This window comes from Dermacentor albipictus, chromosome 4 (genome assembly GCF_038994185.2).
Source record: "Dermacentor albipictus isolate Rhodes 1998 colony chromosome 4, USDA_Dalb.pri_finalv2, whole genome shotgun sequence".
In the NCBI taxonomy this organism is placed as follows: domain Eukaryota; kingdom Metazoa; phylum Arthropoda; class Arachnida; order Ixodida; family Ixodidae; genus Dermacentor; species Dermacentor albipictus.
This window is the reverse complement of record NC_091824.1, coordinates 85922403-85950070: the sequence shown is the minus strand read 5'-3', so window position 1 is coordinate 85950070 and position 27668 is coordinate 85922403. Positions and strand designations below refer to the sequence as shown.

The following is a 27668-nucleotide window of genomic DNA, read 5'->3' as shown; positions in this document are numbered from 1 at the left end:
ACCAATTAACACCCTGCGTTTATTCATCCCGTAAGTAGGTGGTAACAATTGCATTAGAACGGATAGTGACACGCAAAAAAATACTGATTTCCTTGTTTCTTAGTCTTTCCTCTCACGTGACCTAGCACTGCATAAGTCTCCCAAGAAAAAGGGTGCCTTGCTGTCTGGGGAATCGCGTAGTACAAGTGTCAAACCTCGTTTCGTCTACTTAATGCTCAGCATTCCCACAGTGACGTGCAGGCATTTTCGGTTGATCTCTTTCGTTTGAAGTGTCCAGCAACAGCAATTACTAGTGAGCAAAGGCGACAGGATTGGGTCAGTTCTCGTGCAGGTGCTTCTTTCCTGTAACGAAATCGGAAGACGATTTTTGTTCCAGTTTGTTTGAGCAATACAATGAACTCCACCAGAAGAGAAACTTAGGCGAGTTGGTGGTAATTCATGTTGAGGAAATTAACAGCGCGATACAGACAAGGACGAAGGAAAAGAAGAAAATGACACTGGCGGATAAGGAACGAATGTTTGTAGTGATGCCGGTAAGTGGGAATGCGGAAAATTCTGAAAAGGTGGTTATGAAAAATTTTACAAGATTGATGTCACAGCATCTAAGGTTAAGCAGCAGGACCTTTCCATAGTACAGGATAGAAATGTGAAAGGCCTGATGTCTCGACTCAAGCAGACTAAGAGCTTAATACTGCAGGTGTTTTTTAGTTAGAGCTCTTAAACCGGATTTCCCATTCAGGCCCATAATTTCGGAAAGCAGGACTTGACAATTTGTAATTTCGGGTTGTTTGCAAAAACAGCTTGAGGTTCTCAATGCTGTCGACCGTTTTTATCTTATTAACTTCTCGAGACACATAATACTGGATCATGCTCAATTTTTAGTTTTTACGTTGAAGATATGTTTTCTTCGCTACCGCGTAATGAACCTATGAAGAGTGTCAGGTCTTCTGTGGTTAATGATAACGATGAAGCCAAGTTTATTGCGAATTGAAGAACACCTATGCAAGATTTTTTTTAGAATTGTTGTCGTTTATTGGCGCTCTATGTATGCTGAATGGAAAGGGAGCACGTACACTCAGAAGTCGAGAACTTGAATAGGCTCGAAGGTGGCCCCAGCCTTAAGCCACATTTTTAAGCTTAGTGAAGTTTTGAATTGTGTTGCCAGTAATTTAGGAACTTTCGTCGCTAATGTCTTTCTGCAATTCTGCACTAACACAGTTACAGTGATCAATTGCCGAGTTCGAGTGACAGCTGAAGGAAAGCTGATGATGTGTTCGGGCTATCGTTGATATCAAGTGAAAATGACAAGTTTGGTCCTGTATTGATTTATTTACAGCTTGTTATGCTCATGCCATGCAGCGATACTCCCAATTTCCCGATGTGAAACACTGTCAGAGTGATATGTAGTAGTGTCATCAGCATACAGAATGCATTAAGATGATGAGAGGCAACTATGTAAATCATTATTATATATCAGGAATAGGAGAGGGGCTAATATGGACCCCCTGCAGTACACCTAATTTTTTTTTATTTTTAGTATGCTCTAGAAAACACTAACGACTTGTTTACTTTGTAGGTAACTGCGGATAAGTATACCGCGGCGGACTGGCTATTCCAATGGCTTCTAGTTTAGTGAAAAGAATCGAGTAATTAAGAGTGCCGGATGCTTAGTTAGGTCGATGCTCAAGTGAAGCGATGCTGCAAGTGCTGCAGAGAAGCTGCAAATTTGCCCTCGTTCGTAGCTTCTTTAATAGAGTCCGCCATTGCAATTAGCCCTAGATCATTCAAATAGGCGGAACGAAAGGGAAACTGATAAGGAGTAAGGGAATTCAAATTATCTATATAGATCATTGGTCGCCTTTTAATAAGCTTTTTGATAACTTAAAAAAAGAAACGGGTCCACACAAATAGGCCTATGGTTCCGCAAAAGCACGCAATCATCTCGCTTTGAAATTGGGAATGACCTGACCGTATTTTACTTCACGCGGGAAAACAACAGTTTTAGAAACGAAGTCTATGATAACAGACAGATCGTCAGCAACATAGTGTGCAATGATATCGATATAGAGATTAACGTTATCAAAGCCAGAAATCTCGTAGATTTAATGGTCTTCATTGTCAAAACTACTTCAGCCGATGAGGATGCAAAAAAAGATGTATGGAGAAGGTGGTTATAATGCATGTCGATATAGACGCATAGTCAGTAGCATGAAGAATTGATCACAGACAGCGGCGGCTATGTGAAGCGGAATACTATATAACCTATTATTCATTCACACAACTTTCTGCGTGCATCTGTTTGAAATTTGTGAATTATTTCGCGCTGTTTTTATTGTTATTACCACACTCGGCATTTTTTTTAATCATCAGTCCTTTTAGCTTTTCTCAGGTGCGCAGTAAATTCGAAATCCTCTTGTATTGAGCAAGTAGTTAAGCGGTAAAACAATTTTTGTGAAGATTTTGACAAAAACGCATGGCTTTCAGGAGGTTATTCGTGAGCCAGGATTCTGCAATGATGCCACATTTTTTTCTCTATTTTTTTTGTGACGGTGTGACTGGGAAAGTGCGGTGGCCGCATTTCGATGGGGCTGAAATACAATAACATCCAAGTTCCGTGCATTGTAAGCACGTTAAAGACCCCATGGGGTTCAAAATTATCCCGGAGTCCCCCACTACCACGTGCCTCATAATCAAATCTTGGTTGTCACGCGTAAAACCCACAGAATTCAATTCAATTCAGACTTGAAAAGCGATAAGGGCCGTGTTAGAAACGGCCTGAAAGCTTTTTGAGGATCGTTCACTGATTCGACTTCAGTCCCGTCTCTCCTAGGAAAACTGTTCCTTAAAATTGATAAGGAACAGTTTATTGTCAAGTACGATTCTGTAGTACAATGTGTTTCAAAAGAATAGACAATCTTGAAAACGTAGTACGATAGGATAGTGATCAGTAATAATATTGCTAGCACTGCCGGTTACCCGTGGTTTAGCAATGGCAGTTTCTGGTGGAGAAGATAGCCTGCTGATTGGTGGATGATCCAGCAGAGGCCCCGAACTAATTTAGGTAGACATACCGGGAGGAACAGGTTAGCACCACCCTGTGGTCTTCAGTGAGGACTTGCTTCATAAGATGCACTGCTGATTGCCACGTGAAGCTGATTCAGCAGAGGCTCCGGAAATCTGTACAAACAGAAATGGATGAGTAAGCCGGTGCGTGTTGCACTACTCTCATTGCCGTTAAGAAAAGCTCGATACCCATCCGTGTGCATAAAAAAAAGCATTGGAAGACGATCTGCAAATGAAGTCGATGGAAGACAAAGCCTGTATGAGCGAGGTTGAGGTGAGATAGGGGCACCGTGCTCTATCGCATTATCGCTTATGTGAGGACAGTAGGAGGAGCCTCAAACTGCTTAAGTTTTTGACTGTGCTTGTTACGGGTTGGGCAGATTCCAAATATATATATATATATCCGGAACATCATGGTGACCAATGGCCCCAGGGGCCATGTCTGCCTTACCCAGTACCACGTATCGGCCCACATTTTTAGACTGCACAATCTCCAGCATCGACCCATAAAAGAGGTTTGAAACACACTCGATATGGCAAAGCAGGGGTGACTCTCGAAGAAAGGCCGCTTTTTTTTAACAAATGGCTCCGTGGTTGGTAGCGACGTTTTTTAGGAGGCACGATCAATGATTGTGCCAGTAGTTTCCTGCTCTTTTAAGACAGAATTCCCTACTCAAGAACAGCGTGTCCTATCTGGATGTGGCAGACTGGCAATCGCACTGGTAATCCCCAGACGTGGCTTCATGTACCACCTGCGGCGAGTTGTTTTTTCATGCACTTTCATTTCCGTTTATCATTAGCTACAAGGAATTTCCCCTCAGCTGTCTTGGTGTCAGTATTTGTTGGTTTCTTCTGCTATGAGAGAGAGAAAGAGAGAGAGAGAGACATGGAAAATCATGAGGTCCAGTGGATCGGCCATCGAGAAAAGCTAGAATGACACCCGATATACGGAAAATCGCAGGTAACTCACCAATAAAACACGGCCGTCAGTATTTTTTTTTATTCTGAGTCTTTTTGCATCATGTTTCATTTCGCTTCCCTTGATATTTTATTTTACGGAATAGGTAGTTATAGCTTTTTTATTATTATATGGTATTTAGGAGATGTTGTCCCTTTAATTCGCGCCGGCTACTCCTTTTCTCATAGGGATTAAAAAAGAATTAAGCATAATGAAAACAGTGAAATCATAACTCAAATTCTAGTCACATAAGTACACTAATGTAACACTATAAGTGAAAGCCAACTCCAAATCATAAGAACAAAAAGTCCACTCACGTAAGTACACTAAAGCTTGTTCGGGGTGCCAAAACCAGGGATTGGCCGCTTATACGCGAAAGATAAGGATCCTGTACATAAGGTGTGCTGCGCTATAGACAAGATTATTAGCGTGAGCTATCAATACGTAGCGTGAACAATGTAATTGAAAGTTATTTGTCGGATAATTGCAAGATTTTCTTATTGATATACGCAGAGATTACGGTGTTGCATCAAGCTCGTTTCTTTTATTTTACTTTAAAAGCGCGTGCAAAGCACTGCCCTTTGCAAATATACCGTTTCATTTCGTCCTTTCTATTACTATAAATGTTCGGTTTTCTTCGATTTCAATAAAATTATATATAAAACGCAGTCTCAATTGACCACTGATGGCAAATTGGCTTTCTTTTCTATGTTCTTTTGAAATAAAGAAAGGGTGTAGCAAAGGCAAGAATGTTTTCCGGAATAAGGAAATCGGGAAAAATCGGTTTCGCCTCTTTGTTTACGGACAACGTTCAGCGGGCCGCTTCAAGCGTAGCTTTTAGAGAAAACCAGCTGCGCGAGCTGCAATAGTGCACATCTTCTAGAAGAAGCTGCAGCTCGAATGCTTCTTGCCCTCAATGCGATGTCGCACTGGTGTAACGATAGCGGAAACTCAAGCGACATTGTGAGCGAGGCAGTTCTCCACGGCGTCCTTCGCCGAACAAGAGGAATGACTTGAGACAAACGACCGTTTGATTGATGTCAGGCCGCACAGGCAAAAGCTCCACATTCTCCCTGCATCCGAGTGCAACTTCCGATCTCGGAACAGGTTTTATTGATTCCGTTGCTTTTTTTTCTTTATGCACCTGGATCTTTGTACATGCAGTTGAAACGAAAACAGCCCAATGTCTTTTGTCGAGCGGTGCAGGGAAAGGCTGCCTCAGCAAGTTATTTCTTCCCGCCCCGTTTCTGGGGCGCACGGCCCATGAAACTTTCAAAACGTAATGGCAATGTTATTGCTTGCGTGTAAACCGCGATACATTGAATTTGCTGCTTTTTTCTTTTCGTGGTAGGTAGATTTAAAGCGGAAATCTTACCGAGCAATCCCGTTGCCCTGGTTTTCAAATGATGTAAACATTGTCGAAGCGTACTTGAAGGGCTCTATACGGGGTTTTAATAGAGACCTAACATGGGCGCATGCACGAACCATGGGACATTCGTAAAGTGAGAGAAGGTGTCCATGTCTGAAGCTATAATTGAGACGTGCCAGGCATGTGATGGTTCCTAGAAGCAAAGTGAACCACTTTACCGATGAGCCGCAATTATAGCAATATACATTTAGGACGTGCTCCAAAGCTTGTACCATAACTTATGCCAAGATGAAACAAACCGCCTATCATGTAAATATAAAAAGGTGTGAACATAAAAAAAATGATATCAAGCATACGTTGCTCTTTATAGTGCGTTCGTCGTGGAAGACTTCAATTCACATTCGCCAGTGAAGGGTGTGACGTCGACGCCCTATTTCATTGCAGTAGCTCGGCTAAGGAGTGGTGTGCTACTAAACAAATTACCATATGACCGTATACCCACAAGCAAGAAACGTGTGCTTGATTTCTTTTCTTCGTGCACAACAGCAACTCAGGATGAACTGAAGGAAGATCTTACGCGAGAACACGGCTTCCTCGCGACATCTTTTTGTTGTTGTTGTTGTTGTTGCAATGCTTGGAAAACGAAGACAACCCATAAGTTTTCATGTATAAGGCGGACCCAACTTTTTTAGCTCCACTAACTAAAAAGATATCGTCTGTGCTTTCTAGCACAATTTCAAGTCTCGAACTAAATTATGCTCGATGAGGTGGGCTTCCACGAGCAATCAAATGCGTAAATCAGCAATTAAAAAAATTTCACTACTTACATTCTTTTACTAAATAATTTACAGCACATCATATTTTATGCATTGTAGCTAGTGAATTGCAGGGCATATCAACTTGGCACTAATTCTCAGGATGGCACTGGTTTCGACATATGCGCCATCAAACGTGCGGTAAAAAGGCACGTTTGTTCCGATTACTTATTTTAACGAAAGCACTGTCTTATGCAATGATATACAAAAGTAACTGGAAGGTCAATGTATTTCATCGCAGATTTTGAAAGTTATCTTGAAACTATTGTCACCCCAAGAATTTGTTCCGAGTAAAACCTATCGTATTGTTGTGACTATTAGTCGGTAAATATGTAGTAATTGCGACCTGGATTCACACGACCGCTGAGCGATTGTGTTATCGTGGTTGTTGGTCTCCAGTTAATTGAACTAGGTTTGTATAGATGTTGTGCTTGTGACTGTGTGCACATGTTGAGTTGTAGTGTTTGCATCCACCCTGTAATGGCTTTACGGCTGGTAGTTTTCATAAATAAATAAATAAATAAATAAATAAATAAATAAATAAATAAATAAAGCGGATATGCCCTGCGAACTTATCAGCTGCAATTCATGAATGGCAATATGGGCCGTAATGTAATAAATAAAACTATAATCAGTGTTTTGAGGGGATAACGCGTTTATAAATATTGACCGTCTCATCCAGTAATTTAGTTCAAGGGCTTAAATGTTCTATCTGCTAGAGCAATTTTCTTTTAAACTTGGTGCATTAAAAAAAATACCTGTAATTATTGCGACTCCCCATATTTTTCTGTAGCGCACTGTCTCATGGAAGCTAAAGAATTTGGTTGATGGCCATGCCCTGCCAACTAGAGGTGTGCTTCTATTGTCCCACAATATTTCATAGACCGCAAAATCATAATTTATTTTGCTTCGTGTTTATAGCTTCTTTTTATTTATTTATTTATTTATTTATTTATTTATTTATTTATTTATTTATTTATTTATTTATTTATTTATTTATTTATTTATTTATTTATTTATTTATTTATTTATTTATTTATTTATTTATTTGGTTGTTATTGACTATAGTTATTTCTTGCGCCATTGTAGTTATACTGGTACAAGTATTACGTACAAGTATTTAGGGAAAATAAATTGTTGAGCTACCACCAGCGGCAAATTTTCTTTATTCGAACTTCATTTACGCTTTCCTTATTTGTTCTAGATTATATTTACAGAGCAAAGTTAATTTCCACTACACTTTCCTTGGCTTCACTGTATGTTGGTTTCATGGACAGCACTGTAGTCCTTTTGCAAAAGGCGCCTGAAATGTTCGTGAGGGTTTTATTGCTGGCGCTGGGTTTTCTTCATAGTTTAACATACGCTGTTCAATCAATATATATGTAAATTACCCCTAACTATTGCTTTAGCAAACTGTCAGAACTTACTGTGTAACTGCATGGGTAGCGACGGACTATGTGCTTGATTAAACTTTCTGAAGAAGAACCACGCTGACGTTAATTCATATTGCGTATTTATTATTGTGGCTTTCTTTTTCGGGGGGGGGGGGGGGGAGGACTGCCCATGTCTTGGTTGCTGTTATTTGTCTAACCGGAAAGCAACAGCTAGCCCCACCTACGATGCCAACTCTCCTCTTAAAAGCTAAAAAATAAATAAAAGCGAAGAAGAAATCAAGGTGCCCTAGCAATAGCGGTCTTCCATAAAACGCCTGACACCTTCCGGTCAGTGAAGCGTAAGAGAGCAACGAACACGGCACGTGGTTGCGAACACAGTCTCTTGCGACTTATCAAAAGAGTACAACTGGACTTCCCTCTGTGTTCCTTGCAGCACTGTAATGGAACAGAGGCGTCGGGTTCCTTTCAGGGAGCGGCCTCGCAGAGGTACCGCTCGATTGTTACAGCCCAGCGTCCCAAGACCCGACGGGGCGTCTAATAAAGGAGAGCGCGAAGGCGAGCAAGAGGCGTGTGCTCGTCCCCGTACGGAAGGAGTGCCTATTGTAAACGTCTCCGACTTCGCCTAACGCGCCGGGTGCCGGTGGGTAACACGAGCCGCGTACTCCGAGCTCTATCGGCATTGACGTGCGCACGGGTAAAGAAAGGTAAGTCTCGTGTCGTCGGCTTTCGGCCGCTAATGGAAACGAATGTGTGCCTGCGAGAGGGAAAGGAGAGGACAGCGTTATCGGCGCGCCTGTCCATTCTTTCGTCCCTCATCTTCCGTCGCGGATCCAACTGAGCCGTGGGTGTAGCGTTGCGCCAGGCAACTGGAGACATGGAGGCGTGCGCGGCCGTCTCCGCGTGGTCCGCCTTTCTGAAGCTGTCGAGTCTGTTGGCTCCTCCGGGCTTTGCGATAATGATCGAAGCTACAACCTTGGGAATCTGCCGCTTCGACTGGTGTTTTGAGTCTCTAACGTTTGTTTAGATAAATGACATTGACTTTCTTTACATTCGCACACTACTCTCGCTCTTCGACACGCGATAGACTTGTGTCGCGATTTCTTCCCTTGTGATGCGATGATGCGGCGGCACGCATGTGCAAAATATTGTACAAATATCAGTGGTTCGCATGAGAATAAATAGATATTGGTAGGTCCTGTCCTTGTGCACGTCTTTCTTTGTGTCTAATTTAATTTGCATTATGCCATTAATTATAATTCACACACACCCCTGTCGGAAATATTCTGGCGAGTGCGACAAGAGTTACAAACGCGGCATCGCTATCCTGTTCAAATTACCGACAACGACGACAACAGCAGATATAACGACGTTGACGAAGACAAACCGCCTTTCGCCCCCCCCCCCTCCCCCCCCCCCCCCGAGCTCGGAAAACCAAACTATAACGAAAGGCACCGGAAAGTGTACACCAGCCGGTTCACATAAATTGGCAGTGTTGCCTGCCTTTATCGCCCGTCTGCTGTTTTTATGGCTCAAATGAAAGTGAGATTGCTCTTTAAATGTTAGAAAACCATGACATATCGCTAGCGCGAAAGCGAGCAATGGTTACAATTTACTGTGCCACCCATAATGACGCTTTGCTGGAAGCTTCGTCTTCATCAAGTACTTTTCAAGTGCTTTTCCAGTAGCAGCCGTTCATGCATAGATTTTTCCACATTGAAATTCTGGAGGCGATATTGCCATGGGCAATGCGTAATAAAGCCATCAATCAAATTGGGATCCGAGTTTGTACATTCGGCACATGGACAAGAATTGATTTCCGCGATCGAGTTCAGCTACACATGCCGACCTACTAAATTATGATGCAACACGTTCACGAAAGAACCGAAATGAATGCCCATTTTCTCTGTGGATTGTATTTTTGGTTAATTTGTTTCAGGGGAAACATAATCACTTGAGACAAAAACTGTGGGAAAAAAGCAAACATAACATATACTAGGGACACATATAGTCCGTCTCTAAAAGTGTAAGAAACACAGAAAAGGCTTTGTTAGATGAGTAAAAAATAAAACTAAAAAACAAAGTCACAGCTTCGTCCGAAAGACGAACCATCGATTGCGATAGCAAATTAGTGGACAACTATACGAAGTAGAAATAGTAGTGCAACCCAGAATGTTGCCGCTACTTGTTCCACGTTGGAGAGATGAGGCGAACACACTGGAGATCCGTAGACAATTTTCTGATTTGTTTTAATTGAACTTTAGTTACTCGACTTAAACATTTAGGCGCTAGCACATTACATAAGTATGACAACTCAGCAGCGCTCGCTGCGACCTGGTCGCTTGGTGTCTCCGGCGAGAACTCTCCCTGGGCGCCTCGGGAAGCGTCAGAACACCCCGCCATATAGCAAACGAAACGTCAGTCCCAACTCCTCGTTTACTAGAGCCAATCAGGCCACACAGATTCAAATACACACAGCCAATCGTGGGAGAGCTTCGCCGAGCTCGAACTCAATGACAGCCGTCAGCCAAAATAATTATAACCCAACGAAAAATAAACATACACAGAAAACTACGGAGACAGCCATTGGGCTTTTCATGAGCCAGAGCGAAGAATTATCATCGTCTAGAAAGAGCAAGTTTACAAAACAGTCGAGAAGCATTCACCGAGCAGTTTCGCAAATTATAAGACGCCGCTTCCGTCGCCAGTACGAAAGGCGGGCGACAACGCGGTCGACTGGCCGGACCCCCAGGCGAATAGGGTGGAGCCCCCCGTGACATTGCCCCAACCGGCCTCCCCACTCATGGGCGAAAAGATAATTTGTAAGAAAAGAAAAACGATAAGAAAGAAAAGGACACTGCTACACAACACAGGCGAAGAAGAAACGTAAAGATTGACAGCTACGCGACAGTAGTTTTATCGACAGCATAAACCTGTAAACATAGGCATCCTAAATAAATTAGGAAGCATGACGTCACGCGCTCACAAGCAAGCATGGACAAATCTCACTCGATGACCGCGGAAACGCGATGTCAGTACGCTGAAGTGAGGAATCGCGGGAGCGGCAGCGAGCATTGACCTACACGCTGCCTCACGCATCACCGCGAACTAAGCCGCGAAAACGCAGCGAACGGCGGTCTTTGTGCCCGTCCCAGATGGCTTTCAATTTACAGCGTCACGTTTGACGCGATGACTTCATCAGGCGATATTGTCACTTGATGATCCCCTTATCATGTAACGAAGCGTTTGACGTGATGATGTCAAACGCAACCTTTGGTGCGATGATGTCATCACGCGACATTTAGTGTGATGAACGTAAGCACGTTTGCTGAGACATAGCTACTAGCACTAACGAGACTAACGGAAAAAAGTTGAGAGAAGACTAGCGCTCTGTACTGTCCAAACTTTTTTCCGTTAGTCTTGTTAGTGCTAGTATAACTACATTTCAAAAAATGCATCAACACCAACCAGCCCAACTTTCTGCGTTAAGAAATCACGTTACGTCATCATGCCGAACGTGACTTCAACACTTGGTCACTTGAATTTTGGTACTGTTGGATGTTAATGCTGTTTTTTTTAGTTTACTTTTTCGTGGGCATTAATGCTTTCGCATTTTTTAGAATACCCCCCTCAGCAGTTGCAGTGACAGTTTTCCGCATTCGCAGGGGCGGGACGGCAAGTTAATCTTTTTTCTATGCTTATCTGAATTATATATCTTATTCACTGTCTTCATCTGGTGCTGATTGTGTTTTCAGTTATCAGTGTCAAATCACAAGTCTGAAATGTGCCTCTTCGCCACACTTTTTTTTTCTTCATGGGACTGTTTTTACCGCATGGTTCTATAAAACACTTTTGGAAAGCTGCCATGGCTTGAAACGATAACCTGCTTCGATATCCTTTTGCAATTTTTCCATTAACCGGTTTAAAATCATGTACATTGTATAGAGGGGTCTTCTATAGTAAAGCCAAATTGTGCGCAATATAGGCCCGCAAGTTCGCGTCCGTTAGTGGCTGTCTCGTCTCCCATAATGCTCAAGTGAAATCACTTTTACGGTACCAAAATACTGTTTAGCATGCAAATTAAGATCCCAGTTTTAGGCTAGTAAGTTTAAAAGAATCATAGACCGACTACATTTTTTTCGAGCCTATAATGTTGATATTTATCATTATTGTGAAGATAAAAAATGCATCGCACAACGATCACGAAATTGCACAATTACCACTGCCATACAGGCGCGCACGTTTGTCCAAAAGTAACATTGACTTAAATTGGAGCGGTTAAAGCGAAATCTCCCAAAACATTGTTTTGTCGTTTATGAGCGCTACCTCAAGAGTCTATAATCACTTTGACGCAGTAATCACTCCGCGATATCACATATGCAATCCGCTGCGCAGTCCGCTTTGCGTTCGCGCATAACGTCCCTGCCGAGGTCGCGCTCACTGCAGCGTTTCTGGCGCATGGGTGCTAACCGTTGTATATGGCAACATGGTAGCAGCAGCACCGCATGATAAAAGGCGGTAGGGGGGAGAGGCAAGGGGAGTGGGGTGGAAAGCGCAGGGAGCCCCTATAGCGGCGTCAGCGCCACCAGCTTTCCTCCTCATCCACGGGCAAGTTGAAGAATGTGTCGTTAGACACGTTGACCGGTCGCTCCGGGTTGACAGCGGCGGGTTGTCCCCCGAGCACCACCAGGGCGATGATGAGGATGGCGAGTCCGGCGATGGCCGCCGCGATGCCGATCAGGGCGAACGTTCGGTGGCTCGAGCCACCGGCGGTATCCGAACCGCTACCCGGTGCAGCCGCAGCCGCGCCGGCGCCCCCGGCATCCCCGCTTCCTTCGCCGCCGGCGTCACCCCCTTCCTTCTCGTCCTTGCCGCCTTCCTCCTCGCTGGAGTCCTTCTTGTCTTCCGCGTTATCTCCCCCGGAGTTCCCTTCCTCGCCCCCGTTCTCGCCTTCTTCCTCGTCGCCGCCTTCCTTGTTTTCCTCGGAGGACATCTCGTCGGGCACAGGGCTCCGGTTTGAACGGCGGTTTCTTCTTCTGCCTCTTCTTCTTGCACTGCTGTCGCAGGCGCCACCACGAAACGGCGGTTGGTTCGTGGAAATTAAATCAGAAAGCGCACTGAATTTGTCGGAACGCTTGCAATTTCGACGTGTTTAGAGAATTTATTTTAAAATATCAAGTTGGGGGCACTTCACATTGCCAGTGACGCTGCTTAGAAAGATTTGGGATATATTGCAGCCCTAGCACCGACCGCAAATTGAGCTTCTATAGAAAAGGATGAAATTTCAAACGGCGCTGGCCTCGCATCAGTGGGCCAAGTAAGTATTGAAGATGCAAAACCAGGAAATGCTTTGTACTTCAGGTGGGCATCTTCGCGCTCGCACTTTATGAATAAGAACGATGTGCATGAAGCACTGTCACTGTCTTCCTGCTTCTCAATACGTCGGTAGCGCTATAGTCAGTCTGGCCACGTTGGCAACAGAAGAGCGAGTGTGCATTGTTTGCGTTCATCTCGTCCTTGCGGTTTATTCGCAAGGTTCCCAGTGCATATATGCGCCGTAATAAAATATCAGTTACCCTGAAGGCAAGTTCTCAGAACGGCCAGCTTTTCCTTTTTATGCGATGTATTTTTCGAAAACTCTCAGGTTGATCGATGTTTCGAAGGAAGTATTAGTCTCACAAATGCTACGCGTGCACTTTTACGCCATCAAGCCTACCTTCGATGGGAAGGCAAAATGTCCCCACTTGCTAGAGGTTGTGCTCCACACCTCGTCCCAGCAATGACAGTAACATGTGGGAGACCAGCGTTGCTGCTAGCGCAAGAACCACATACGCAAGTCGTCCTTTGCTCACTTGCTGATTCTGCTTGGGAAGCAGAGGCCGATGTCCAGTGGCCTGGTAATAAGAAAATTAGTTTTGCCTCAATTACGTCTTAGCATCAACCAGCTAATCCATTAAATTGAGAACAAGGTCATTTTTAAAGCGTACCAAACTTCCATTGATTACTAGATCAAGAAATATAGAGCTATAGTTCAATTATGTTCGACACTGTCCTGTGCTGCTGCATTGCCACCCTCAGTCATCGCCGCAGTATTGCCGGCCGAGGGACGTGGGAAAGGTTGTCATACAGCGTCCCACTAAACAAGGGGTGAATGAAGGAGGTTTTAGTGCAACGATAAATCACATGGCCGCTTCTTCGCGCTTGTGCGCCGTAGCATCCTGCATCTTCTCAATGCCAGCCAAGTGACGGCGATACCGGGAGTCACCGAGAGAGCGCCACTTGGTTGGTCACCTATACCAGTACTGGGTCACAGTTTCTAGGAGCTTCATTAACGCCATGTCACTTTTCTTGTATTGCACCTGATCGCGCGTCATTCCCAGCTAAATTTATCCCTGCAGCTCCGACAACAAGATGCATAAAAGGACTGCAAATGTGGTGCCGCGGCAGTGGTCTACTGGTCCCCGTGCATTTAGGAGCGACATGGCAGGCATTGAAAAGTATAGGTGGATATAGGTTAACAATGACCTTTTCGGTTACTCAGGTATGTTCACCAGCGTGAAAAACTCAAGGCATCGCCTCTGTGCAGACCCTTCGTGTCATGCGGCCGTGAACAACGCCACGCTCTTTGTTACGAGCAGCTTGTCGAGTTGACCGCTGTTTACGCAGTGTCATAGCAATGGTACAATTCATATTACTTTTTTTTGTTAGTTTAAGTTGTAAGTTCTTGCAGAACTACACCCCCCCCCCCTAAAAAACTGCCCTAACCATGGTGGCCTCTCGTAGTTCTGCGTAGAGGGTGGACGAAAGTATCTGACAAAGAAGCATGCAACCAAAACAAACAAACAAATTTATGGCAGAACCCATCTTACGATGTCGGTCGACCGTAATTCGATTAGCATTCAAGCAAGTTATATAGTGCCACAACGTACTGCTCCAGTCACATTTATTTAATGTATCTAGTGGCCATTCTGAGTATTCCGTTACACCCGGCTATAGAGGGTGTCCCAACTATCATGTACCAATGTTTTTTTTTTAATATGCAAATGCCACGTATCTGGACAGAACCAAGGTAATGTTGCTTGCCGTCGTTTGGAAATACTTATAGTATTTTTTTTGCATTCTACCTGACTACATAATTGGTCTTAATTAACCAATCAAGTTCTCAAACAATATAATTAGATGAAAAGCGTCAATGCTAAAATGGTAGACTAACACGAAAAACTACCGATACAGCATTCCGTTGCTCTATGCGTGCCAGATAAAAGTGTTTTTCCAGGCGTGAAAGGAGCCCGCGAATACACGCAACATTGCCCCGCGACTGGCCGCTCGACGCACTTTGCGTGTATTCGCGGGCTGCTTTTACGCTCCGAAAAACACTTTTGATTTGATATTTATTATGTTGAAATATCAATCACATTTTAAAATAGAACGTTCACAGTAAGGCGGTAGGTGGGGCAAGCATCCCCAGCTAACGAATAAAGCCGTAAAGGCGCTGGCCATTCTACAAACGGTGCGAACGATATGTCTCAATGCTACGCCAGAACAGGCTTATAAATAAAAATTTTCATAATTAAACTTCTGTCTTTTCACGATGCATCTACTCGTATTTCCAGCACAAAATTTTGCACTGAGAATGCCCAATATTTACACTATCTGGACCTAGGCTGATTGCACGGTCAAAAATTTCATTGCACTTTGCCTTTCTTGCTCCCACGTATTCCCTAATCATTAATTCCAATTTCCACCTACGTCTAGTGTTAGGGTGCCACACTCTGATCTAACCATTTTAATGACAGTGTAGAGATCTTGGCTACTCTCTCATCGCTCCTCATTGCGAAGTCATTTAAAATCTTACAAGTATGATTCCGAAAGCGAGAGCGAAAAACCCTCACGGTTTTCCTTTGTTCACGTGTAAAACATATCTTAATGTCATCTTCACAGCAGTTCAAAGCGGAAACGAGAGTTCTTAGGAATAACATGGTCGTGCCTGCGTAGTTCTAGACAAGAGAACTGTGAGCTTACCGACGGAAACTTGTCCATACAGAAGTGCTCGCGACACTTTCGAAGTGGCCGAGGCCAGCAGATGGTGCAGACGATTCGTATCTCAAGTAGCCCGTCTTGTCGGTGCCACCTTGTCCTCGCTGTCTGCCTCCATTACCCGATCCCGGAATCGCATCTGCGTCGAAGCGTTGCTATGGATAATTTCCGGGTCATTGAACAAATAATACTTTCTCCCTTCACACGCGTGCCTACGTACCCCAGTAAGTGAAGAACAGAATTCTGCACAGAAGGTTCCTTCTACAAAAGTGAGAAGGAACGATAGTTTGGTAAAGAAAATAAAAGAAAACAAGGTTGCCTAAGCAAGCCGCAGTAATTGAGCATGGATGGTGGTGCCATGTTCTCGTGGGCATCGACTAAATCGGCAGCCTCCAGCGTTATTCTGCGCCTACATTGGCCAATTTTTCTGCAGTGCGCAAGAACCTGGGCACTTGTAAGCGGCGGCAGAAAGAGGAAATTACTGCGAGCAAGGTACGGTTTTGCTGTAGAGTGTGGTTAGTCTTGACCCGTGGGCCAGGTTCATGCAACAACATATTATCCATAACAAAGTCGGTTCCTCGACTGCTTTCATTTTGGCCTGTTTCCATAACTCAAGACATTGTGCTTTACAAGAACAATGCACAATAAGTACGTAGTTGGGGCAAGCATCCCCAGCTAATGAATAAAACCGTAACGGAGCTAGCCATTCTACAAACGGTACGAACAAAATGTTTCACTGCAACGCAAGAAACTTCTTGTAAGTAAAAATTGTCATAATTAGGATACTGCCTTGGCATTTAGCCGAATTTGCTCAAACTGATGTAAAGGCAAACTCCGTACATACATGAGCCTATTGAACGCATAGATGAGTGTACTTGCACGATGCCTCCTGGCTCTCTAACATGCTTGAGAACTGATAGTTCGCCTTAACTGCTTGACACATTTTTTTTTTTTTCAAAAAGACGATAACTTCAGTAGCGCCCCTACGATTATCGCTCGAAGGTGATAGTGCACTGGCAATGCGCCCGGTAAGGCGAAAGGCCCTTGACTGAAACGCACACACGGCAACTCGCCCCATCTTACGAATGTAGAGCGCACTAGAAAGGTCTTATCTTAATATCTGCACAAGCAGTATGAGTGGAAGCTTTAGCTCGATGCCAATTCCAATTTAATTATTCGAACACAATAAAAAACTGAGAAATGCTTCCATGAAACAACCACTTCACTAACTGTAATAAAATAAGTTACATACCAGAGAGAGATAAAAATTCTAGCAAATAATAGGAAGCACAATTTTGATATGCGACCTCGTACTTTTTCAACAATTGCCGAATACCGACAAGTAAAAAAAAAATATAAGCAGGAAGTTTACAACTCTGCCACTCTGCACCAAAACCGTAAATTGCAGTTTGGCAAACTGTCCGTGTTAGAGCATCTCAGGCCTCAAAATTCTTCATACCAGTTCACGGTTTACACAAAATTATTACAATGCTTACGAGAGTTCTGCAACATTTCTACTGATGAATTATTGTTTTATTTGAGAATGGTGTATACTAAATCAAAACATTTAGTTTATCTGATTATAAGGTGTCTAACTGGTGCAGAATATACATGTGTGACATCATTATTTATTACTGTGTTACAAGCCGGTAATTACTGATAACATATTTTTAATATTTTGAACATTTTCTGCTAATATATTTATCACCTAAATAAAAAATCTCTCATTGCATTGAGTATAGTTTAAGTGTCCTTTGAAATACGTCTATCTTCATCAAATTTGCTGCAGTGAATGCCGAAAAAAAAAGGATTTCCCTGTTCCCACGTATTTAGATAGACGCTCCCTCACTGAAAGCTTACTTTTAAACCGTTTTTAGGAGCAACGAAAGTTCGCTACAGACTCCATCCCACCGCGAAGTTCGTATAACATCTTTTAAATTGTTTATTCACCGGTGTAGTGCTTCTCGTAGCACGTTCTTTCAGTGCTCAGCTCAGCCGAAATACCAATACACTTGCCTGTGCTACTGACTGTAGTAAGCGCTATGCTCAGACACTTTCGGGAACATTAGTTTCAGGTTCTCTAAGTATGCCTTAATACCATACATTACAACGTATAGTACAGGTACACATAGATCTCTTGCATCTGTACCCGCTCTGGCTAGCACTTGATGCATGAGTGTTCGTGACCCTTTTCATGATATTTGCAACACCGCTGCTAACGATGATGGTGATTATGAGTATAATGGTAGTGATTATCCCTAACTATCAGCACATACCTTAGGGAGAAATTTGCCAACAACTGATGTCGGCAAGAGAAAACTAAACAAAGTACACTCTTGGAGAGTGAAGAAATATGAAAGATGTCACCTGGGAGTGTTCAGTGCTCGCCCTCATGCCTGGCACCGGCGTGGACGCTCCATAATAACCTTTCAATGATTGGCCCTAGCTGACTGTCACCACAGAGTAAATTACATGTGCTACAAGCGTGGCTTAGACCCAATACAAGCTCCAACTGAAGCTTATCAGGAAAAAAATTTGTATTCCACAAAGCATTTTCGTCATCGCTGGCCCATATTGAAGCGCTTTCAGAGCTTCCAAAGGCCTCCATTAGGTTTAACCAGGAACACTGACCTTTGCTGGTGCATTATTTAGGGCATCTCAGCTACAAAGCATAAGCTTTTGTATTGAAAAAAAAACATTTACCGCCCCTTTCAGTCCGTGAAGATAGTCGAACAGCGAAGCTGCGTTAGTTACGCCAAGTGTTGCACCATGCAATGGAGTATGAGTGTAATGTTGTATTTGCTGATGGCCAGCGCTGCCCTTTAAACTCGGCGTCTCTGGAGCGCAGCTCGGGGTCAGCCCTGCGACGACGAGCCCGTTCACGAGCCAACTCTCGATGACGCTCGTGGTAGACAGCTCCTTCCTCACGAGTACGCACTACTCGTGGTCTTCCCGTACTTGCAGCTGGGAAGGAATGTGCGGAACCACTAATCCAAAGCTCCGTACATTGGGCGCAAGGCACACCACCGGATAGGCGGGCGCTGCAGTCATTTTGACCATTGGTTGGATTGGTTTGACGACTGAGCTGGCTGCCGGCACTTCTTGCGCCAGCAAGAAGTGCCGGCAGTCACGCGCTTTTAGTATCGCTCTTCAATCGCTGGACACTGCTCGTTGGCCGCAAACTGCCAGGATAACATTTATTTCTTTCGCGGCAGGGTTGAATCAATCGTCAATAAATTGGATGCCACTGCCGATCTTGCTCGATCATCGAAAATGCACCATGTGACAACTGTATAAGATTCGCGTATAAGATAGTATCCTCACAGGGGGAAGGGAGTCACTTCAACCCCTTGGCCCTTGTTGAGCTCTTTTCCCCTCCTGCTAGGTCACGTGGCCCTTCTTTATCGAAGTCCGACAACGACGGACGGGGTCCTCATAAACAGCTTGGCTGTAAAAGAAAGCTGATAAGCTCTGTGCGGTTTAAACCAACCATACGGTAGCAGTGACATAAGGAAGCCCCAGGTACATTTCACGAACGCATTAAATTGTTGAGATTCATCCGTTCATTATGCTTGTAATAACTAAATTTACAGCCAGTATGTTAGAACCAAGTTCTTTGAGCATATTTGAAAACATGTGTTTTCAGTCCCTCACTGCGGGCTGTCTTCGGTGTAGCTTTGTTTTGCTTAAAAGAAAGGCTCTAAAAACTAAAAAAAAAAGATCTGCCTTCCGTTTGCACATCGGAGGATGTGCAGCTCTCAAACACGATGCTAACAAACTATGCCTGTGTACTCCATGCTTAATGAACAATCGCATCGATTTGACAGTCGCTAACGTTTGTGTGACCGCTAAAGTCGTGTTAATGGTGCACCTGGTCGGATTGTTGTTTTAGCTCGAGATTGTTGATCACAGCTTCATGTCATTCACGGAAACTAACTTAGCCTAACAGCAGCGCAGGCTATCGATTTGTCTCTTTACGCCAAGGAGCGGCGTGCGTGTCATTCCTATTTGTTTGTGAGACACCATGAGAGTTGCTTCGTTCGGAGCGTGTTTAGAGCAGCACTACTGCTACTGCAGCGTATAGCGAGAGATCGCGATTTTTTTTTTGAAAATTTAGCGAGTTGTCTTTTATAATCTAGGCAGTAAGTTATTGTAGAAATAGAACACCATGAATAATCAAAAACGCTTCTTTCAGAAATGCTCCAGTAACTTTGTATTGACATAATCGCCGTAATTTTATACATAATTTGTTAATCAGCAACATTGCAAAGCTTGCACTTATTTTCTATTACGAGGACAAAGCTGCACAGTAATACAGAAATGCATTTACACTGCTCAGAATTCCTGAAGTAAACTCTTCACATTATGATAGTTCTTGCTTTGCGTGCCCCTCTAGAAACCAACAAACCAATATTTAAAGAAGCGCGTGGAATAGAGCATCAACATGTCACAAGACCGGACACCAGTCGTATGAAGCAGCCATTTCACCTGGTATTCCACTCACTTGCACTAAGTTACTCTCTTCCTATGGCTGTCATTCTTTTTGCCTTGCAGAGTGAGGCAGAACCGCTCCTGTCGCGACATGCTCGTCAAACCCTTAGCAAACAATATTACCAGAGGAATATATATATATAGTAGTCCTTCACGACATGTTTAAGAATTGATGCCTCGCTACACAACTGTGGCACAATATAACCTCTGCCTCTTTTGTCAAAGCATTGGGTTCCTGTTTATTTAGTATATAAAGTAAACGCGCAACACGACAAACTATATCATGGCATTGTGCTCAGGTACCATTGATACAAAAAACCGTAAGACAATTTTTGTGTACATTTTCAAATATCAGACGGGAAGCAGTCGAAGAGCGACAAGAACAAAAAAAATAGCAGGAGTTTAACTAGGAAAAGTCTGCTTGACTACGTTGCATAGGGAAGAAGACAAAATGAATTCAAATGGAAGGAAGGCAGAAGGATATGTATCGAAACGAAAATTAATGCACCAAATTTAGGTGCCGCTCATCATTCTCACACCCTATGTCGCTGGCCTGTAGACCATGTTCATACGTACAGGCATATGGCTCAGAACATAGCGCTCATCTGTGCCGGTTGTTCCTCTTCTGCTAATTCTCTGCTTTTCCTCAAAAAAGCGGAAGAACAAACTCTTCAGAGGAAGGAGAACAACACAAACTAAACAATGTTTGTGTTCCCAATTTGGAGTTGATGAGCTGTCTTCTCAGGGAAGATTCCCATTGTGCGTCCTCCTTGAATTGAAGGAGCAATTTGCCAATCAGAGGAAAGGAAAATACGCTAAAAACAAATTGAAACCTCTGAATCTATCGCTTAAGAAATGTTCGCAGTGAAGAACTGGCTTCAATGACGCCTGGGAGACGTGACTTGCGTTGCGAAGAAGTACTAGACTCCACGATGCACTGATATGTTTGTTTGTGCTTCTGTCCTGATTTACCGCTGCGCACTACGAATTCAGAGAGCTTCTTCCATCGAAAAGAAAAGACTTACCCATTCATATAGCAAAAGCAAGACGTCTGAAAATGTTTTCCTATATAGACCAACTCCTCCCACGTTCATTGCCACAACTTAGGTGTCCTTGACTGGCTGACTTATGAAAAAAGTATGAAGCTCTGACGCGCTGTGGGAACAGGTTTAGTGAAGGTGAAGGCTTACTGGACATTGCTGAGAATTCTGATATTTTATTCGCCATTTTCCTTGTTGGAGCAAACTAAGAAGTTGGATACATGTTCATTAGGAAGCGCTCTACTGAACATAGCTTGTAGCGCAAGCACATGTGGATGGGACGCATAGCGATTTTTGAATGACAACCACATGACAACAATGGGACGACGCCACTATAATGACGACTACGCAACAACCAGGACGACATCATAACGACTTTGTGCCTACAACACATGACAATGATCGCATGCTCGCAGGAGTGCATGATCGCAGGAGTGCCGCTACAAATAGACAACGATGTTGATAACACAACGATGATGTAATGTCGAGAACATCGTGACTACGAAGACGTGAGGACAATGTGAACGACGAGTATATTTTGACGACGCAATGAGTACGAGTGCATGATGATGATAGCATGACGATGGTGCTATGACGATGACGGAAGGACGACAGTGGAATTACGAAGAAGGAATGACGATTATGTTATGACGTTGATCAAATGACGACGACAGTATGATGACGGCGCAATCACTATGGTCACGAATGCAGGACGACGACTGCATGGCGACGCATTGACAACGATAGCATGATGAAGATGGAAGGATGAGACAACGGCATGATGAGAATAGAATGACACAGTGGGATTAAGACTGTATGATGATGATGGTAAGATACTGCGGAATAGTTACACGTGCATAACACCGTTGGCACAGTAACGACAGAATGATGGCTGCGGAATGCCTGATGATGTCGACAGAGTGAAGACAGCGGAACGGTAATTATGGCATGACATTGAAAGAATGACCACAACGGCATGAAAACGATCAAATGGTGACGAAGGCATGACGAAGACGGCGTGCTTGTGTTCAGGCTCACGTACATGCTTACGTATCCATCACCTGCCCCCTGTCAGCTCCCCCCCCCCGCGGGAGCGCCTTCGTTTGCACTATATTCGGTGCTTATTTGTACGAGGTCTGGTACCGGCAATCAGCAAGACAGCAGCAGCTGCTGCGGCAGCAGTTGCGGGAAAGACGAAGAGGCAATGGAAAGTTAGTTTTAAAAGGCCGGCAGTATACCTTTGAAGGCCCTGTTCACCAAAACAAGAGTAAGCTGTTGAGGGGAAGTATTAGCGCATTGTTCAGCTCTTTTCCGCGTCAAGTAATGGCACGCACTAGAGAGCAATCAGCAATTGTGTCCGTGATGCTCACCGATAAAGTTTCATCAACATTGTGCCCCTGTAACATTTTTTGGTGACAGCACTCACGCCTAGAAATACAGCGATGCTCGGGTACAGAGATTAAGAACGTATTCTTGGAACTTATTACTGTTGTGGAACTAGTGAAAGGACGCAGCACAAGGTTCACATGGACGTATGCAGCGAAGATTTTGTTCTTTCAATGCTTGGTTTTGTGGCATGACCCCTGTTACACCATGCTCAGACTCGCCAAGTAAGTGACTCATTGACGGTGAAATATGTTAGCATTCATTGCAGAATACCGGTCGCGAGTTCCTAACACCAGATGAAGGTCTTCAATAAACCCGCCAGATGATACCTGAACCTAGATATGCAAATGTGTACACATTTATTAGTGCCGACTGCACTTTTCAGTGGGCGAATGGTAGCACTTGGAACGGCCCCAGGAGTGTTTTTGGCAGGACCAGCTTCACTCCCTGCGCAGCCACACTGGCCCAAGCGCAACAAGCGCACCTCGATAACATATTTATATTTTGCAATGGAGAGCGTCGTGTCTTTCGACGGCTTATTTTGTGTGAGCAATGTTGGCACTGGGAAATGAGATACATCGGCTTGTCCATGCATATTTATGAGGAAGCCACGTGACAAAAAGACTAAGCTTGATTGGAAAATTACCCCCTTGTGACGGGCTTCAAGTTTAAAAATACCATTATACGGCAACCGAATGTTAAGCAGAGACAAATGTTTATATTTGCATAAGTATTATTGACCCCCACACAACAGAAAACGTATGAAATGTTTATTGAATAATTTTCGTCTTCACAAAACGGACACATTTTGTCCGCAGCAGTAGCAGTCGAAGCCTTACGTGATGGTGGTGAAAATGCGCTTGAAAGATGAGGCCATTAGGTGAAAACGAGACACACATAGCGCAACATTCAACTTGTTTATTCGAACATCAGGTCATCACTTATCACGTCATCTCAGGAGTCATACGTGACACCTGACAGGCACATTGCACTAGTTACGCATCTAAAAACCGTAGTTCCTTTTCTGTCAACGTCAGCGAGGCTATACTCAAACATTTTTACATACCGTCATATATCGACTTCGCCTCAATTATGAGCATTAATCATTGATTAAGATACCAGGATATTACGGTGCAGGCATCAAATTTAGCAAAGAAGGTGCACATTTTGCAGTGCGCGGCGAGATGCCGTCGTCATGTCAAACCAACTGGCATGTACTGACGGCCTTATGCGATGCCGTCTTAGCGCCAGTGGTACCACGAGCATGAGTGACACGGCCGCCGTTGGAATTGAAGCCTGGATTTGGCCAGGGTCTAATTTAAGAGACGGAGACAGATGCATCACAAAACCAGCAAAGTGACCGTGTTAGTGGTGGAAGGCCAGGCAGACTCGCAGTAAATATCTTTTATCGGCATGAAGTGGCAGCTGGCAGCTGCTGAAGTGGCAGCTGCTCCTGGAGTTTGAATGGTGCGTACAAGGCAGATGACCCCGGCCATGGATTTGGCTTACCCTGAGAGCTATGCTCTAAGTCCGCTTTTCATGCAGCATTCAATATACAGTTTGCTGAGCCCGAGCCTCATGCAAATGCACAAGGACGTGTATGAGAAACGCTCAGTGATTCTTCTAATTTCACATTCGAGATATAGCCTATAGCGAAAAGCCTTAAAACCACTTGACGCTTTGCCGCTCCCAGCATTCTATTTATTATGGCATTCCCTTGGTATGAGAGTCGCCGCAGTTGTTCTTTTCAACTGTCTTTTTCCACCTACACTTTCACATGCGGGCCTTAGATACGCGGTACGACGACCACAATTCCGCATCGTTCTGAGCCTGCCGTATCGCATTGACTTCTTGTTTCCTGAGTGAGGTGCGAGCAGTGTTCACCCATCCTTGCCTACCTTCAAGAAACCGCGAAATGCTCCGCTTTTCAGTGTTAACATTATACGGACTGTCCTCCTCCCATCAGCGCCCACGATTGTCAAACGGTATCGTGTTATGGTGTGCCGTAGCCTTTTCATCAAAACCACGAATGCATTAAGTGGGGAGGGGGGGGGGGGGGGTGCGTTCACAAAGAAACATTACAACAAAATTTCAGAAAATTGATTTCAGCTTCATTGACAATGCCCTCGTGTCGCAGTTTGTTGTGTTCTTTGTTGTTAGCGATGGACGCTGATTACTTGTGAAGTATTATACGAGTGAGGCGGCGCCGCGAGGTAATGACCGGCGAGATTGAGAAGGCGTCGCCCGTGAAAACGATTGATAGCAAGCTAACAGAAGCCCGCACTAGCACCATGTCGCCACACTGTATTTCCTGAACGTGTAGCTTTGCATGGTAATTTCGTGGCCAGCGCGTTCTTGTACAGACAGTTATATTCTCTTGCGCTGAAACACGCGTCGTGGTTCAGACCACGAGCAGTAATTGCGATACGTTGGCGCAGGTATGCGATTCAAGGGTCCTGTCTCGATTGTCTTTGTTCGTTGTGAGGGTCTGGCGGTTGAGAGAGATGCTATGCCTATAAACACTCCGCCATAGCTCGCCTAATGAACCCTGAGTACTCGATATAGAATCACAGTGCGTAAAATGGGGTTTCCAACAAAGGGGAACACCTATCCGATTACTCCGCGTCCTTTCCTTAAACATTTATTTCGTTAGAAGGTTTGGGTAACGTGGTGAGAAGGTGAAATAGCGTTCAAAATATGCGGCAGCAATTGGCGAACCCTTTTCAGATATGTTTCCAACGGGATTCGGTAACACGTTTTGTACAACAAGATATGCTTCACTTAGACGCTTCGAAAACTTCCCGTGACCTCAACTACCGGTGGCCGTAGGCAATAAGCGCTAAACAGGCCGTATCGTAGTATCTGACACGAAAGTCAGTATGTGTACTTAACTTTTCCTTTAAATGCCAGAAAACAATACTGCAACATATCGCGCACGTGCAAGAGTTAATGGGGCATTTTTATCGCTGCCGCACGCTTGTCTATTAACAGAGGTACGAACGTTCCGACGCTTTGTGACGGTGACCAACCAGATAACGCAGCACGGCTGACGCTATTCGAACCGGACGCATCGATGCCTCAGCCATAATGGGTATCTGATGATACTGATAACTTGAGCTGCTACAGAGTTAGACACGGCTTTTGAAACTCAGTAGGTTCCACAATTGCTAAAGACCACGGTTAACTTGATGTAGTGGCTCCCTCACAGTAATCGCACATTGTCCTAGCGCTTTCTCTGTCGCTTACTTCCCAAATTTTGATGTTTAATGAAGCGGCGTGGTTTCGAATAATAAGAAGTGTCGTACTCGCCGTGAGTGGTCGTGCGCTACTGTACGACAAAAAAAAAACCTTTCGCCAGCACACAGATCAAATGTTAAATGAATAAAATTTCGTTTCCATCTGTACACGAGCTGATGGATAAGCGCCTTCGTACGCATAGCGCGGCTACGCGACTTGACGCGAATTTAAATGCGCTCGTTCTCGGCAAAATCTGCTCGTCTGCTTAGTTCTTAAATAATAACCGCGAACATCGCACATCGCAGATGAATATCGATTAAAAAACAACACACATTAGGCCACTTTATTATTTTTTTGGCTATACATTTCGCTACGTATGACGTAAAAAGGCGCCCAGCACCGTAGCAGGCTATGCCAAGGAAACATCGCTTGCAGCGCTTTTGGCGCCAGCACAGTGGTCCTTCAGTTGGTTTCCGTTTCTTGTGAAGTTCTGGGCAGCTTACAATGTCTGACCAAGGAGAATAGGCAAGCACAGTGTTCTCTAATCTAACCCCCTCGTCCGTGCAGCAAGCATTCAAACATCTTCACCAAAAAAAAATATAGCTTTTCTTATTCTTACATAGAGCGAATAGAAGTTGCCGACGTATAAAGGGGCACAATTTCCATCCGTGGCTCAGCTAGCAATCACTCGACTCGGGAGCTGTTGTCAATGGGTAGCTTCAATGTATTTACGCATCAGAGACAAATGTACTGCTACGGAAAACGCTTGCATTCGTGTTGTAGCCAGTTCGACAAAGTTAGCGGCAATTTGCTGCATAACGACAGGATAAAAAGCGTGCTTACCTTTCGTTCTCTTGCAAGCGGAAAAAGTGGACCCGCTGTCCATCCCCGCGTTAGCCCGCCACAGAGCCGCTCAGAACATCTTGTGGCTTATGTTTTTTCCCAAACTGCTGGAACACTGGGCGATACAGGAACAAAATATTGCAGCCCAGAATAGCCTGCAAAGGCGTGCACGTGTGCAAAAAGTCCCAGGAGCAGACGAACAGAATGGCAGTCAAAGTGATAACCACGACAGCGCCGTCCGTTGACGCAACGCACGAAACGACCAAATACAATAAAGCACGCCAGAAAACAAAATACGACGAAGAGTTCAGTTTTTTCTACACACAGTTTCTTAATGTTTAATCATTCGTAGGTTTCAAAGATAGAGCAAAATATGTAAAATGTATTTAATTTGCCGTTGGCCACCAGAAACATGGCGACGCTATTTGCCAGATACCGAAACTAGGCCGACTGTCTATGTATTGGTCACGCCGAGGAGCCGCGCGTTAGGTCGAGCGTCACTGCGGGCGAGCAGTAATGGCGGTGTTTATTTTTTTTTTCAGTTTCAGAATTCAAAAAAAGACTGCAGGCTTGTGTGACATTACAGAATCACCACCCAGTTTCCAGCTAAGCTATTTCTTTCGAGCCGCCCAAACAAAAACATTCGAAGTCGTTTGCCATTCCTTACACCATTTGTACAGAAGTGATAAAGCGTCGTTCAAAGCTACGTGGTCATTATAAGAATTAATTTCCTGGTACAGAACAGAATCGTCAGAAACAAGTAACATTGACAAGAATATCAGAAGGCAGATAATTAATGTACATGAGAAATTAACATGGAGCCAGAAGTGGAACTCAGGATCTTATGCTAGATTTTATGAAATATTGCTGGTTAACTTCTACAAATTGAGTGCGGTTAGTGAGGTACGCTTCGATACTGTTGAGAATAGGTTCTTTTCCCAAAGTAAGTTCGAGTTTATAAATTGATCTATTATGTGTTACACGTTCTAAAGCTTTTGAAGAGTCTAGAATGATTAGATCAATTTGTTTCTGTAGATG

The 27668-nt window shown here is 44.1% G+C and overlaps 1 long non-coding RNA gene across 2 annotated transcripts; it reads right to left on the bottom strand.

Moving 5' to 3' along the window:
• On the bottom strand, window positions 1-26852 carry LOC135901192 (uncharacterized). Of its 2 annotated transcripts, none has more exons than XR_010564038.2 (4): window positions 26631-26852; window positions 15619-15788; window positions 3072-3177; window positions 1-342 (listed from the first exon to the last, which is right to left on the bottom strand). It is a non-coding gene; the product is annotated as an uncharacterized lncRNA (long non-coding RNA). The 2 variants fall into 2 exon arrangements; XR_010564037.1 differs by having other exon boundaries at window positions 15619-15772; window positions 26631-26850.
• Window positions 26853-27668: the final 816 nt, after the last annotated feature.